This window comes from Muntiacus reevesi, chromosome 10 (assembly GCF_963930625.1).
Source record: "Muntiacus reevesi chromosome 10, mMunRee1.1, whole genome shotgun sequence".
Lineage (NCBI taxonomy): Eukaryota > Metazoa > Chordata > Mammalia > Artiodactyla > Cervidae > Muntiacus > Muntiacus reevesi.
The window spans coordinates 28,218,011-28,232,280 of NC_089258.1; the positions used below are offsets into that span (position 1 = coordinate 28,218,011).

General features: G+C 44.8%; 1 non-coding gene across 1 annotated transcript; it reads right to left on the bottom strand.

The window, feature by feature from the left end:
* Positions 1-9,707: 9,707 nt before the first annotated feature.
* Positions 9,708-9,779, bottom strand: TRNAH-GUG (transfer RNA histidin (anticodon GUG)). Its single transcript has one exon. It is a non-coding gene; the product is annotated as a tRNA-His (tRNA).
* Between the last annotated feature and the right edge of the window lie 4,491 nt (positions 9,780-14,270).

A 14,270-nucleotide genomic window follows, 5' to 3' on the forward strand; every position in this document is an offset into this window, starting at 1 on the left:
TGGATCAACAAAATGTAGTCTATCCATACAATATAATGTTATTAAACCTTAAAAAGTGATGAAATTCTGATGCATGCTACAAAATGGCAGAACTGTGAAGACATTTTGCTAAATAAAATATGCAAGACATATTATACAATTTCACTTATATGACACTTCAGATAGTCAAATTTATAGAGCTAGAAAGTATAATAGTAAGTACCAGGGAAGGTAGGGAGGAAGTCAGGAGGAGTTATTGCTTAATAAGTGCTGAGTGTGGAAAGTTGAGAAGATGAAACATTTTGGTGATATATAGATGTGATAGTTGCACAACAATGTGAAGGTACTTAATATCACTGAACTGTACACTTAAAAGTGGTAAAATGGTAAATTTCACATTAAATATATTTTATTCCACAGAGAGAGAGAGAAAAAAAAAAAGACATGGAAAAAGGAATAGAGGTAATACCCAGGGCAGAGGAGTCCACTGTGAGGCCAGGTGATGTGGCAGAGGAAACCAGGGTCATCCCAGAAGGCCCTGGGCTTTCATCTGCTGCTATTCCATCTTCAGCCTCCTGTTAATGGACGGGGTTATGAGAACAAAGTTTTACAGCAGGCATTAAAGCTGGCTCCATGCCGCTCTGGACCAAATGTCATCATAAATTCAGAGGGAGTAAAGCATCATAAGCTTTAGTCAAGTCGAGTGCAATTCTTTGTTCTTGCTTTGGAGGCTGTCGGGAGGGTAGGAATTCACATTCAACTTGACAGGTATACACTGTGCTCATTTTCCTTAAAAGGTCGTGCTTTTCTCCTTTGCTTTTTTTCCACCTCTCCTTAGGGGCTAGCCATATGTTAAATCCACATGCCTGTGTTAATGCAAAGGTGGAACTGCATATGGTGGCACGACCACTGCACAGGCGTGAGCAAGGCCTGCTGAGTGAGAGGGACATGAACCAAGGCCCTTGGGTGGCTTTGAGGGATGGAGTGAGTTGCAGAGGCCTGTTGTATGGTCTGTGCGATGGGGGCGTGTGAACTGAGACAGCCGTGTGTCTAAGAGGGATGGGATGTGACTGCTGAAGTGGTGGGGAGGTGGTAGTGCATGTTTATAAGAGCGCCAGTCCAGAAATTCTCACACCAACCCTGGGAGGTAGGTGTGACAATAACTAACCCCTATAAGTCAGATAAGAAAGTGAGGCTTAGGGGCCTTCCCTAGTGTTCCAGTGGCTAAGACCCCATGCTCCCAATGCAGGGGGTCCCGGGTTCAATCCCCACTTGGGGAATTAGATCCCACAAGCTGCAACTAAGAGTTCACATGCCCAACTAAAGATCCCGCATGCTGAAATGAAGACCTGGTGCAGACAAATAAATACATATTTAAAAAAAAAAAAAAAAAGAAAGAAAGTGAGGCTTAGAGAGGAAGGAACTCATGCAAATTACTGTAGTGGAGCTGGAACCAGAACCATGCTTTGTTGGTCCAGGTCTAAGGTACTTAGTACCTGTTCTCAGATACAACAATTGAGGGTCCCAAGTAGCTTATTGGTCCTCTCTGATACATTACATTGTTATTGCCAGTATAATCCCACTCCTTGAGTTGGGTAGGACCTGTGATCTGTTTCCAACCAATCGAATATTGTAAAGTTGATGAGATAGCATTCCTGTGGTTACATTATGTTATATGGCAAAGGTGTGAGATTTTGAAGATGTAATTAAAGTCCCTAATCAGTTGACTTTGAGTGAAGCAAAAAGAAGAATGCCTTGGGTGGGCCTGACCCACCCAGACACTCCAAGCAGTAAAGCCTTTCCCAATATCAATCTCTCACTCTGTTTCTCTCCCTCTCCCTCTCTTTTTCTATTGCTGGCTTTGAAGAAGCAGATTGCTATGGATTCTGTAGTCACAAGGAAGTGGATGCTGTTAACCACCCAAGGGATCTTAGAAACAGATCCTCCCTTAGTCTAGCCATTAGATAAGAGTGCAAGTAAGACAACACCTTGATTTTAGCCTGTGAGACTTTGAAAAAATAAGACTTGAAAAGAAGTTCCATGCCTTGACTCCTGACCTAGAAAAACCATGGAATAATACGGGTGTTATTTTAAGCTGCTACATATGTAATAATTTGTTATGGGGCAATAGAAAGGTGGTGTCAGAACCCAGGTATTTCTTATCCAGTTCAGCTCCCCTTAATTTTATATAAAGTGGTGAAGTCCACAGAGGACTCTGGCACATAGGATTTCTTTAAGTCTTCATGAAAACCCTGCAATGTATATATTTAAAAAATACTCATGTCACAGGTGAGAAAACTAAAACTTGGGTTCAGAGAGTAGTTCTTTTAAACACATTTATTAATCATAGTCTCCCTACCAGGTACTATCCTATGTACTAATGACTTATCAGTGAAAGAAAAAACAAAAGACCCGTTCATGGTATCTGGGTGAGCAAGGGGAAGAGTGAAAGTTAGAACCCAGTCTGTCCAGCATCAAAGCCTATGCTTTTTGCACTATAAAAATGTTTCATTTTGATTCACTGCTCTGGTATAAAAACTTTTTTTAATGTGTACGCACTGATGTATTTTCCCTGATACAATACCGTACTATTTGGAATGAAGTCACTATAGACAGCCCACACTTAAGGAAAGGGAGTTATGTTCCCCTTCCCGTAGTGTGGAGCATCTGTGAAATTTATTTGGAATTCTTCTGTACAGGATACTTGTCTCTTCTCTCCTATTTGTTTATTCAATCATTTATTTATATCAGTATGGATTCACACACTTATTTTAGACTTTATGGGGGCTACTCCCCATTTGCAGTGCTCAGACTTCTCATTGTGGTGGTTTCTCTTATGCGTGGAGCACAGGCTCTTGGGAGCACGAGCTTCATTAGTTGTGGCGCATGGACTCAATTGCTCCTCAGCATGTCTGGCATCTTCCCAGACCAGATCTTCTAGACCAAGTATTGAACCCATGTCCCTGCATTGGCAAGTGAATTCTTAACCAACGGACCAGCAGGAAAGTCCCCACTGCCACTTATTTCTTGCTCAGATTGTTCCAGCTCTGCCTGTGGGAGCTCTTTCAGTTTTCTCTTCCTATGTCCCTGTGACACCCCCATCAAGGCAGTAGTGGCAGTGGTGATTGCTGTTATTTGAGCACTTCCTTACTTATTGGCACTGCATGATATCCAGGCCATCTGGTATAGCTTTGCCCCAGTCCTATAACCAACCATTTCTCCAAGGAGCTCTGAATCCTATTCTTGGAGCATGGCGTTCAAAACCAAGATCTGGGTCCTAGGTGTACTACTTGCTTCCTGGATTCTTTCATTTGTATTTTCAGATTGAAAATATCTGATCCAGTTTCAATAATCATGATTAAGCCTATCATATTTTGTGTATAGGTTGATTCTAAAAGTTAAAAAAAATCAAACAACAAAAGAATGAATTTGGACCGCTGCCTCACACCATATACAAAAATTAACCAAGAATGAAACATAGACCTAATTATAAGAGCTAAAATAATAAAATACTTAGAAGAGAGCATGGGTACAAATCTTTGTGACCTTGGATTAAGTGATAATTTATTAGGTATGACACAAAGAGCAGAAATAACCAGAGGAAAAAATAAGTTGGACTTCATCAAAATATAAAGTTTTTGCACTTCAAATGACACTATCAAGAAAGTGAAAAGACAACACACATAATGTGACAAAATATGTGTAGCTTATATATCTGATTCAGTTCAGTTGAGTCGCTCAGTCATGTCCGATTCTTTGCGACCCCATGAACCGCAGAATGCCAGGCCTCCCTGTCTATCACCAACTCCCGAAGTTTACCCAAACTCATGTCCACTGAGTCAGTGATGCCATCCAACCATCTCATCCTCTGTCGTCCCCTTCTCTGGCCCTCAATCTTTCCGAGCATCAGGGTCTTTTCCAATGAGTCAATTCTTCACATCAGGTGGCCAGAGTATTGGAGTTTCAGCTTCAACATTAGTCCTTTCAATGAACACCCAGGACTGATCTCCTTTAGGATGGACTGGTTGGATCTCCTTGCAGTCCAAGGGACTCTCAAAAGTCTTCTTCAATGCCACAGTTCAAAAGCATCAATTCTTCAGTGCTCAGCTTTCTTTATAGTCCAACTCTCACATCCATACATGACTACTGGAAACGCCATATCCTTGACTAGACGGACCTTTGTTGACAAAGTAATGTCTCTACTTTTTAATATGCTATCTAGGTTGGTCATAACTTCCCTGCCAGGGTGTAAGCGTCTTTTAATTTCATGGCTGCAATCACCATCTACAGTGATTGTGGAGCCCCCAAAAATAAAGTCTGACACTGTTTCTACTGTTTCCCCATCTATTTGCCATGAAATGATGGGACCAGATGCCATGATCTTAGTTTTCTGAATGTTGAACTTTAAGCCAACTTTTTCACTCTCCTCTTTCACTTGCATCAAGAGGCATTTTAGTTCCTCTTCACTTTCTACCATAAGGGTGGTGTCATCTGCATATCTGAGGTTATTGATATTTCTCCCGGCAATCTTGATCCCAGCTTGTGCTCATCCAGCCCAGCGTTTCTCGTGATGTACTCTGCATATAAGTTAAATAAGCAGGGTGACAGTATACACCCTTGACGTACTCCTTTTCCTATTTGGAACCAGTCTGTTGTTCCATGTCCAGTTCTAACTGTTGTTTCCTGACCTGCATACAGATTTCTCAAGAGGCAGGTCAATTGGTCTGGTATTCCCATCTTTTTCAGTATTTTCCACAGATAATTGTGATCCACACAGTCAAAGATTTTGGCATAGTCAAGGTATAGCAGAAATAGATGTTTTTCTGGAACTCTCTTGCTTTTTCAATGATCCAGCGGATGTTTGGCAATTTGATCTCTGGTTCCTCTGCCTTTTCTAAAACCAGCTTGAACATCTGGAAGTTCATGGTTCACATACTGCTGAAGCCTGGCTTGGAGAATTTTGAGCATTACTTTACTAGCGTGTGAGATGAGTACAATTGTGCGGTAGTCTGAGCATTCTTTGGCATTGCCTTTTTTTGGGATTGGAATGAAAACTGACCTTTTCAAGTCCTGTGGCCACTGCTGAGTTTTCCAAATTTTCTGGCATGTTGACTGCAGCACTTTCACAGCATCATCTTTTAGGATTTGAAATAGCTCAACTGGAATTCCATCACCTGCACTAGCTTTCGGAGAAGGCAATGGCACCCTTCTTCAGTACTCTTGCCTGGAAAATCACATGGATGAAGGAGCCTGGTAGGCTGCACTCCATGGGGTAACGAAGAGTCAGACACGATTGAGCAACTTCACTTTCACTTTTCACTTTCATGCATTGGAGAAGGAAATGGCAACCCACTCCAGTGTTCTTGCCTGGAGAATCCCAGGGATGGCGGAGCCTGTTCGGCTGCCATGTATGGGGTCGCACAGAGTTGGACATGGCTGAAGCAACTTAGCAGCAGCCACTAGCTTTGTTCATAGTGATGCTTCCTAAGGCCCACTTGACATCATATTCCAGGATGTCTGGCTCTAGGTGAGTGATCACACCATCATATTTATCTGGGTCATGAAGATCTTTTTGTACAGTTCTTCTGTGTATTCTTGCCACATCTTCTTAATATTTTCTACTTCTGTTAGGTCCATATAATTTCTGTCTTATTGAACACATCTTTGCATGAAATGTGCCCTTGGTATCTCTAATTTTCTTGAAGAGATCTCTAGTCTTTCCCATTCTATTGTTTTCCTCTATTTCTTTGCATTGATCGCTGAGGAAGTCTTCCTTATCTCTCCTTGCTATTCTTTAAAACTCTGCATTCAGATGCTTATATCTTTCTTTTTCTCCTTTTCTTTCCACTTCTTTTCTCTTCACAGCATTTGTAATGCCTCCTCAGAGAGCCATTTTGCTTTTTCGAATTTCTTTTTCTTGAGGATGGTCTTGATCCCTGTCTCCTGTACAATGTCAGGAACCTCCATCCATAGTTCATCAGGCACTCTGTCTAGTTCTAGTCCCTTAAGTCTATTTCTCACTTCCACTGTAAAATCATAAGGGATTTGATTTAGGTCATACCTGAATGGTCTAGTGGTTTTCCTCACTTTCTTCAATTTAAATCTGAATTTGGCAATAAGGAGTTCATGATCTGAGCTATACTCAGCTCCCGGTCTTGTTTGTGCTGGCTGTATAGAGCTTCTCCATCTTTGGCTGCAAAGAATATAATCAGTCTGATTTCAGTGTTGACCATCTGGTGATGTCCATGTGTAGAGTATTCTCTTGTGTTGTTGGAAGAGGGTGTTTGCTATGACCAGAGCATTCTCTTTGCAAAACTCTATTAGCCTTTGCTCTGCTTCATTCTGTACTCCAAGACCAAATTTGCCTGTTACTCCAGGTGTTTCTTGACTTCCTATTTTTGCAAATATCTAGTAAGAGACTCCGGTGTTCTTGCCTGGAGAATCCCAGGGATGGGGGAGCCTGGTGGGCTGCCGTCTATGGGGTTGCACAGAGTCGGACACGACTGAAGTGACTTAGCAGCAGCAGCAGCAGTAAGAGACTATTATCCAGAATATTTAAATAACTCTTACAACTCAACAGTAAAAGACAATTTTTAAATGGGCGGAGTCAGATAGACATTTCTCCAAACAAGACAGGCATTTTTAATTTTGATAGATGCTGTCAAAGGACACTCCATGGAGGCTGGAGCAGTTTGTACTCCCTTCAGCAATCTGTATGAGTGTGTTTGCCCAACTGGGAGTGTTACCAAACAATTTAGTCCATAGCAATCTCAAAGTATCTCACTGTAGTTTTAATTCACATTTCTCTCATGTGAGCATTTTTTCATATATTTCTAAGCACATTTTCTTTTTCTGTGAATTTTCTGTCCAAGTTTTTTGCATAGTTTTCTACTGGATTGTTCGTCTATTTCTTATTAAATTTTAGGAATGTTTACATTATGTATATTACTAAAATTAGCCCTTTACTGAACTTTGTGTTCAAATAATTTTTCCAGTAAAACAATTTCAATTGTTTTAAATTTGTTATGGTACTTTTTGCCATACAGAGGAAAAAGATTAGTCTTCATATAGTTGAATCTATGAAGCCCAATTTTTTAAAAAAATGATTTTTGGTTTTGTGAACTTGTACCTTCCCAACTCTAGATTGAGCCCGCCAAAATTATCTCATATTTTATTCTATAACATTTGCAATTTTTTTTTCTGCTTAACTTTTAAATTAATCATTTCTTACAATCTTTGCAAGAAAGATAATATCACATTTTTCCAACCTCTATGTAATGAGGCCTGGAGGAAGACATGGCAACCCACTCCAGTTTTCTTGCCTGGAGAGTCCCATGGACAGAGGAGCCTGGCAGGCTGCAGTCCGTGGGGTCGCAGAGAGTCGGACACGACTGAGCTACTAAACAACAACAGCAATGTCATGAGGTGTTCCTTCAGGTGTTTTTGAAACTCCTCTCTTGAGACTTCTCATTCTCTTGCCTCTCCAGGCCTCTTCTTATCGGGGAATATCCTTCCCTGCTTTCCGAGGTTGATGGAGCTGTTCATGGGTCCCAGGTCTCTTGTTTGTTTTCTCCTTCGTTTTACTGTAGCATTTCCTTTTTGTCACCCTACTTCCCTGGTAGAACTTGGACACTTTTGAGCTTTATGATTTGGGGCAAGTTATGTGACCTCCCTGACTTTCAGCTTTCTTGCCTGGGAGGAAAATGCCTTCTCTGCAGGATGAATTGAGATGGGGAAATGGAGAAGGCTTAGGACAGTGGCTGGCATGATGCAGGGGGTCAAAATGGCAGCCAGTCCAGAGCTAAACACCGAGGTAGATAATAGAGTGGTTGGCATCCATCCTTCCTTTCTGCTCCTCTCCCACCATGCCCAGAGCTTTTTTTTTTTTTTTTTAATAACTTTATTTAGTGATTTATTTTTGGCTATGCTGGATCTTCGTTGCTGTATGAGCTTTTCTCTAGTTGCAGTGAGCAGGCTTCTCAATCTAGTGGCTTCTCTTGTGGAGCATAGGCCGTAGGGCAAAAAGGCTTCAGAAGTTGCGGCTCCCAGGCTTAGTTGCTCTGAGACATGTGGGATCTTCCTGGCCCAGGGATCGAACCCATGTCTCCAGCATTGGCAGGTGAATTCTTTATCACTGAGCCACTAGGGAAGCCTATGCCCAGGACTTTGACTCTTTCCACCTCTCACCCTCAAAGAAGGGTTATATAGGTACTTACACCAAAGCATTCAAGGTATCTCCAGGAATGAGAATAGTTCAAGAAGCTAAAAAAAACTTATTACAGAAAATCTCAAACACATACAAAACCAGAAACTCAATATAATAAGCCTCCATGGACCCAGCTACTGCATGTATCAATTCATAGGCAAATTTATCTCATCTATACTTCACGTATTTCCCATCCCCATCCTCCCTACATGTAGATCTTTTGAACCAAATTTCAAATGATCTATATATAAATGTTTCAGTGGATATCTCCAAAAGATAAGAAACACACACACACATACAAAGTACCATAACTACACCTAAAAAATTAAAAATAATTTCTTAGCAATTCAGTGTTTTAAGTATCTCAGTGTTTACATTTCTCAATCACATCATTATCTTTTAAAAAATAGTTGGTTTGTTCCATTCAAGATGCAAATGAAATCCATGTATAGCATTTGGTTGCTATGTCTTTTCTGGATTTTTCCTTCTAAAATTTCCTTCCCTGCTTTTTTTTATCTTCCTCTTGCAATTTGCTTGTTGTTGTTTTCCCTGCAAGTATTGTCTTATTATCTAGAGTTGGCCACATTCTGAGATCGCTGACTGCAACCCCAGGATGTCATTAAACTTGGACGCTGGTTGTTCTGGTACCTTTGGTCCAGGGTAGAGATCCAGTGCTCGGGAAGGACAGGGCAATTGGCTCAAGGAAATGTCTGTGTTGTTGCTTTTTCTGTCCCTTGCTACATCAGCGTCCTGGCCCTCCTTAGCATGCAAGACTCCAGAGTGACCACAGAGTGGTCAGTGAGCCGGTGGAATATGAGAAAGAAAGTTTTAGATCAACTTGAGGAAGGAGCTTCTTGTAGCTGCTGAATGGAATTTGAACCAAAAAAATGTCAAGTGACAAAATTGACCCTCCAATTTATGTAAGTCATCTCATTTAACCCCATGTGATCCTATGGTCTAGGTGTTATGAGACTATTTTACAGATGAAAAGGCAAGCTTAGAGAGGGAAATCGACATGGCCAAAATCACAGACTAAGTCAGTAGACATCTGACTAAGAGTCAGATGTTTACTGCCCTCTGAAGACATCCAGCAGAGCGTAAACTGTCAGTTGGCAGGGGCACCCAGAGAAATTCAGACACCAGATGATGGATCTCCTTTCCTGTTCTCCAGTGCTGGAACTTTCCATATATCCACCTATCCACCCATCCCATCCACCCATTTACCCATCCATCCACCTATTTACCCATCTACTCATCTATCCATCCACCTGTCCATTATCCATCCATTCATCACCCCTTTCCCTGGCCATCCACCAGCCATTCAATGAGAAGAATGACTCGGGCACTGAACCAAGTGCTAGGGACACAGGGATGAATCAGACCCAGTTTGGGTCCTCAGTGTGGTCAGTCGTTGTCTGACTCTTTGCGACCCCATGGATTGTAGCCCACCAGGTTCCTCCGTCCATGGGATTCTCCAGGCAAGAATACTGAAGTGGGTTGCCATTTCTTTCTCCAGCAGATCTTCCCTACCCAGGGATCGAACCCAGGTCTCCTGCATCACAGGCAGATGCTTTAACCTCTGAGCCACCAGGGAAGCCCAATGCGGTCAGGGTCAATGTAAATACACGTGGGGTGGCAAAAGGTATTGGGCCTTCCTGTCATGTTCTTATCCTCACAGACATGAACAAAAGGAAGTTTGTAGCAGGGGTTTCCGACTGGGTATCAGAAAGCTTCCCAGAGGAAATGGCTCCTGAGATGTCTATTGGGGGAGTCAGTGGTAATCAGCCAGTCAAGGTGAAGAGGGTCAGGGGTGGGGAGGAAAAAGAGAGGGTATTCCAAACAGAAGAACCGCAGGGCAAAGGCCTGGAATCCAGAGAAAGTGAGCTCATGGGAGGAACAGCAAATGTTCCAGAATGGCTACAGCAGAGGCTGTGAAGGACAGGGATGTGTTAGGCCTTGGAGGCCCCAGGCAACTGTTCTTTTCCAAGGCCCCACCCTCACACCATATCATGCATATTAAAATTCACCCACACTGCATATTAAATATGAGTTATATATAGCTATAAGGCCAGCTGCAAAGACAGTTGATATAAGGTTACATTTTGTAGACATTTAATTACACATGTATTAAACTTGGCAGCCTTGTTGTTTTATCATTTTTGGAGAATGTACCTATATATAGAAAAAGAGGCTCTGGAAGTAAATCTTTCTGTAGCCGCACCCACAATACCTAATTGATAAATCAGTCCTGGAGAGTGGATCGCGGCGGAAGTGAGTCTGCAGGTTCGGGAAGCTGCCATCCCCATAGATCATGGGGGTCCTGGAGGAGCTTTGCACCAGAAGCCTTGGGTGGCCCAGGATGTCACCGGGGAAGTCTGGAGGCAGGAAGCTGAGAGAAGAGGCCCACGCTGGGCCTGAGACGCAGGAGTAGAAAGAACAGGCCACCTCTCCCGGAGCTGGCCTGTGTTTGCCGGCTCGACGCTTTTCTCCTGTTTCTGTAGCCCGAACCTGGGTCCAATCCCTGGGCACCCCCCTCCACCCCAAGGCTGAATGCTTGACAGCAAAGGAAAGGGAACCCTGCTTCCTCCAGAGGGCATCACAGGACTGCTTTTCGGGGGTGGGGGCCGCCGTGGAGCGGCTGTGCAAACACACACACAACAGTTAGGCTGGGCTGGACGCCAGGTCCTGGGGAGGTCCCGGGAAGGAGCTGGCCGTCCAGGAGAGGAGGTGCTTGGCCTTCCAGAACAGGGATTAAGACTTAAGTTTGACTGAAATAAAGACCCCTGGGCATCCAGAGCCGGGCTGCTTCCAGCACCTGCGTGAAAAACGGATTAATCAGATGCCTTATCTCACCTAAGAGGAAACTGAGGCCGGGGAGTGGTGGGGCTTGTCCAGGACCCCAGAGGGTTTCAGAGGCAGGTCAGGATTGTGGGGGCAGCTCTGCCCTGGACTGGCCCTCCCTTAATTAGGTGTGGGGCTCAGTGAACTACCAACCATTGGTAGACCTGCCAACCACTGAGCACTCGCTATATGCCAGACACTTTGCTAAGCACTTTATATGTATCTTCTTTCATCCTTACAATGCCCCCCGGAAGCTGGGTAATATCACTTCTGTTTTCCCCACAAGAAAACAAATGCCCTGCAGATGAAGGCCGCCCCTTGCCTGAAGTTACACTGCTGTGCTTAACTGACCCAGGGCCCCCAAAGGCTTCTCTGACTAACTCCCAGTACTTAGTTTTAAATTTGAGAGGGAAATAGCAACACCTCCTTAATACTTTCTAAGAATGTGTCATTGTATTTGATGAAGTAACTTTCTAGAGCTGGAAGGTGAATTCACATACTATTCACATCTTCAATAAGGATGCTTTTGTTAGTTGACTCCTAACCAGGAAGTCAAATTAACCAGAACACCTTCAGTTGGCTAATGGAGACTGCAGTACCAGCAAAGTGGCTTTGGAGTGCAGGACATGGGGAACTGCCCTTAGCAGAGCCAGAAATCCAGACGCCCAAATCCTCACTTTTGGGCAGGAAGGACCCTTAGAGGTAAGCACGTAGGGGTTCCTGGGGCTCTGAGAGAGACAGTGACCCAGCCAGGATCACAGAGCTGAGGAGCAGAACCCAAACTAGTACAAAAGCCTGAACTCTTAACCCTGAAGCTCAATGGTAAACCCACAAAGGAAAGCACTGTGACAGTAATGCAAATTCAAATTTGCTTTTCCATTTCCCAGGACAAGTAAGCAGAAAAGGGGAAACAAAGGAGCCATGAGAATGTCCGTTTAAGGCACACAGACTAGAATTTTGGCTTTGACCATCTCGAAGGCAAACAAAGGCACTTGAAGGATATCCCCCTCAGAGGAGCCTCTCAACATTCACTCAACAAATATTTACTGTGGGCACCGAGGAGACCACAGTGACCAGGATGTTCAAGGTCTCAGATCTCAAGGAGCGTATGTTCGAAGGATGAAGAGAGACTGGGTTGGTTTTTCGGGTTTTTTTTTTACAGCGATGCTGGGAGAGGGGACAGTGAATGCTGTACGGAAAGGCTGTAAATTGCTATGAAGACAATACTACTGAACAGTATGATGAAAGGAAGATGGAGGGGGATGGTTTAGCAGTCAAGCAAGACAACTTTGAACTGAGATCTGAATACAGAGAAAGAGGAATGTCCTGCTGGAAGCAAAGCATTCCAGTCAGAGAGAAGAGCAAGAACAAGCTTGGAAATGTTGGCATGTTGGGTCCAACAATAGAAATACAACATGAGCCATGAGTATAATTTTCAATTTTCTAGTAGCCACATTTTTTAATGGAAAAAAAAAGTTAAATTAATTTTAATATATTTAGCTCAGTATACAAAGGGGGGAGCTTCTCTGGTGGCTCAGACCTTAAAGAATCCATCTATAATGTGGAGACCTAGGTTTCACGCCTTGGTTGGGAAGATTCTCTGGAGAAAGGACATGGTTACCCACTCCAGTATTCTGGCCTGGAGAATTCCACGAACAGAGGAGCCTGGCAGGCTACAGGCCACCGGGTCACAAAGAGTCCGACATGACTGAGTGACTTTCACTTTCAGAAATGTTTTTAGTAGTAAAATAATTACTTTTTTCATACTGATTCTCTGAAAACTGATGAATTAGAAGTACATTTCAAGTACTTGACAGCCGCAGCCTCCTTGTGGCTAGTACTGGGCAGGTCAGTGGTCGGTGATGGGTTCTAATGATTCTAAATATCTCACACAAATATTCAGAATCCCGGCAGAAGACCCACTTAGGCGCTTTGCAGCTGCCGCCTCCAAGCGCAGGAGGCTGCTCAGAGGGGAAAGGTCCCGGCTCTCCTCTCTCTCGGGGAGACGTCTTCCCTCCCTGGAGTCTCGCTCTAGAGAAGCCAACGTCTGCACATGTGGGAAAGCGGCGTGGTTGGCCCTGGGTCTGAAGCCACCTCCCGGGCCGCTCTGCCAGGCCTCGTTCCAGACATCCGTGTCCGCCCAAGTGAGATGGGGCCTCTCCGCCAGCAACCCGGCCACGCCCCTTGGACTCGGTTTTGGTTTTCGGGTGCAGACAGGTCTACATTCCTCCGAAGAGGCCAACTCCGGCATCATCAAAGCTGCTGAAATCAACAATAACAGCCAGCCTGGACCTCGGCCTGCAGTTCCTGAGGCCGCCACGAGGGGCGCAAGAGCCCCTGAGGCATGTGATGGCAGCCACCCAGGCCCTCGGCAGCCTCTCCGTCCCCACTTCTGTTATCCCAGGCTGGCCAGCTCGACTCAGGCCGCACCTCCCACCAGCACGATGTTCCCTCCACCAGCCTCACCCAGCAGGGCTATGTCCCCAGCGGTTGCTAGGTTCCTTCATTTTCTGGGCCTTGGGCCTCGGCCCAAACGGCGGCAAAGGTGCCAGCTGTGAGCCAGCCAGAAACACAGGAAGAAGAGTGGATGTGCCTCAGGAGGCCCTTCTGCTTGGTCTGGTGTTAGGTGGAGACGAACGACGGTGCGTCCGAAGTCTGCACGGTATGAGCTGGAGCCAGGAACAGAAAAGATTCCACTGTTCGGATGTTTTCACCCCGGAGGCTGAAATAACAGCAGAGGCCTGACTACCCACGCGGTGTCTGTGGCCAGAATAGGACCCACATAATAATGGCTTAGATCAGGGAAGAGCCTCTTCCCTCCCATGGGGGCAGTACCGTCATCCAGGCAACAACATCACCCTACAAGCTGACGTAGGTCCACAAGGGAGGCCTCGCGTCTGCCCTCGCCACATTTCCACGTACTCCGCAGGCATCCCCTGCCCCTGGTGTGGTCATGCCCCGACTGTTGGCAAGTGCTAGACTCTGAAGGGCCCTGGAGTTGGCCTGTCCCTAGAAGACCAAGAGATTAGCCCAGCTGGCTCATCAGCTCTTGGCTCACCCTCCCGCAAGCATTTTAAAAAAGGTGTATCGGTTTATTTTGGGCTGTACCGGGTGGTCGTTGCTGCGCCTGGATGAGCAGCTGTGGAGAGGAGGGGCTCCTCTTAGGCTCGGTGGGCGGGCTTCTCATTGTGGTGACTTCTCTTGCTGCTGAGCAGGGGATCTAGAGGGGGTGGGCTTCACAGAC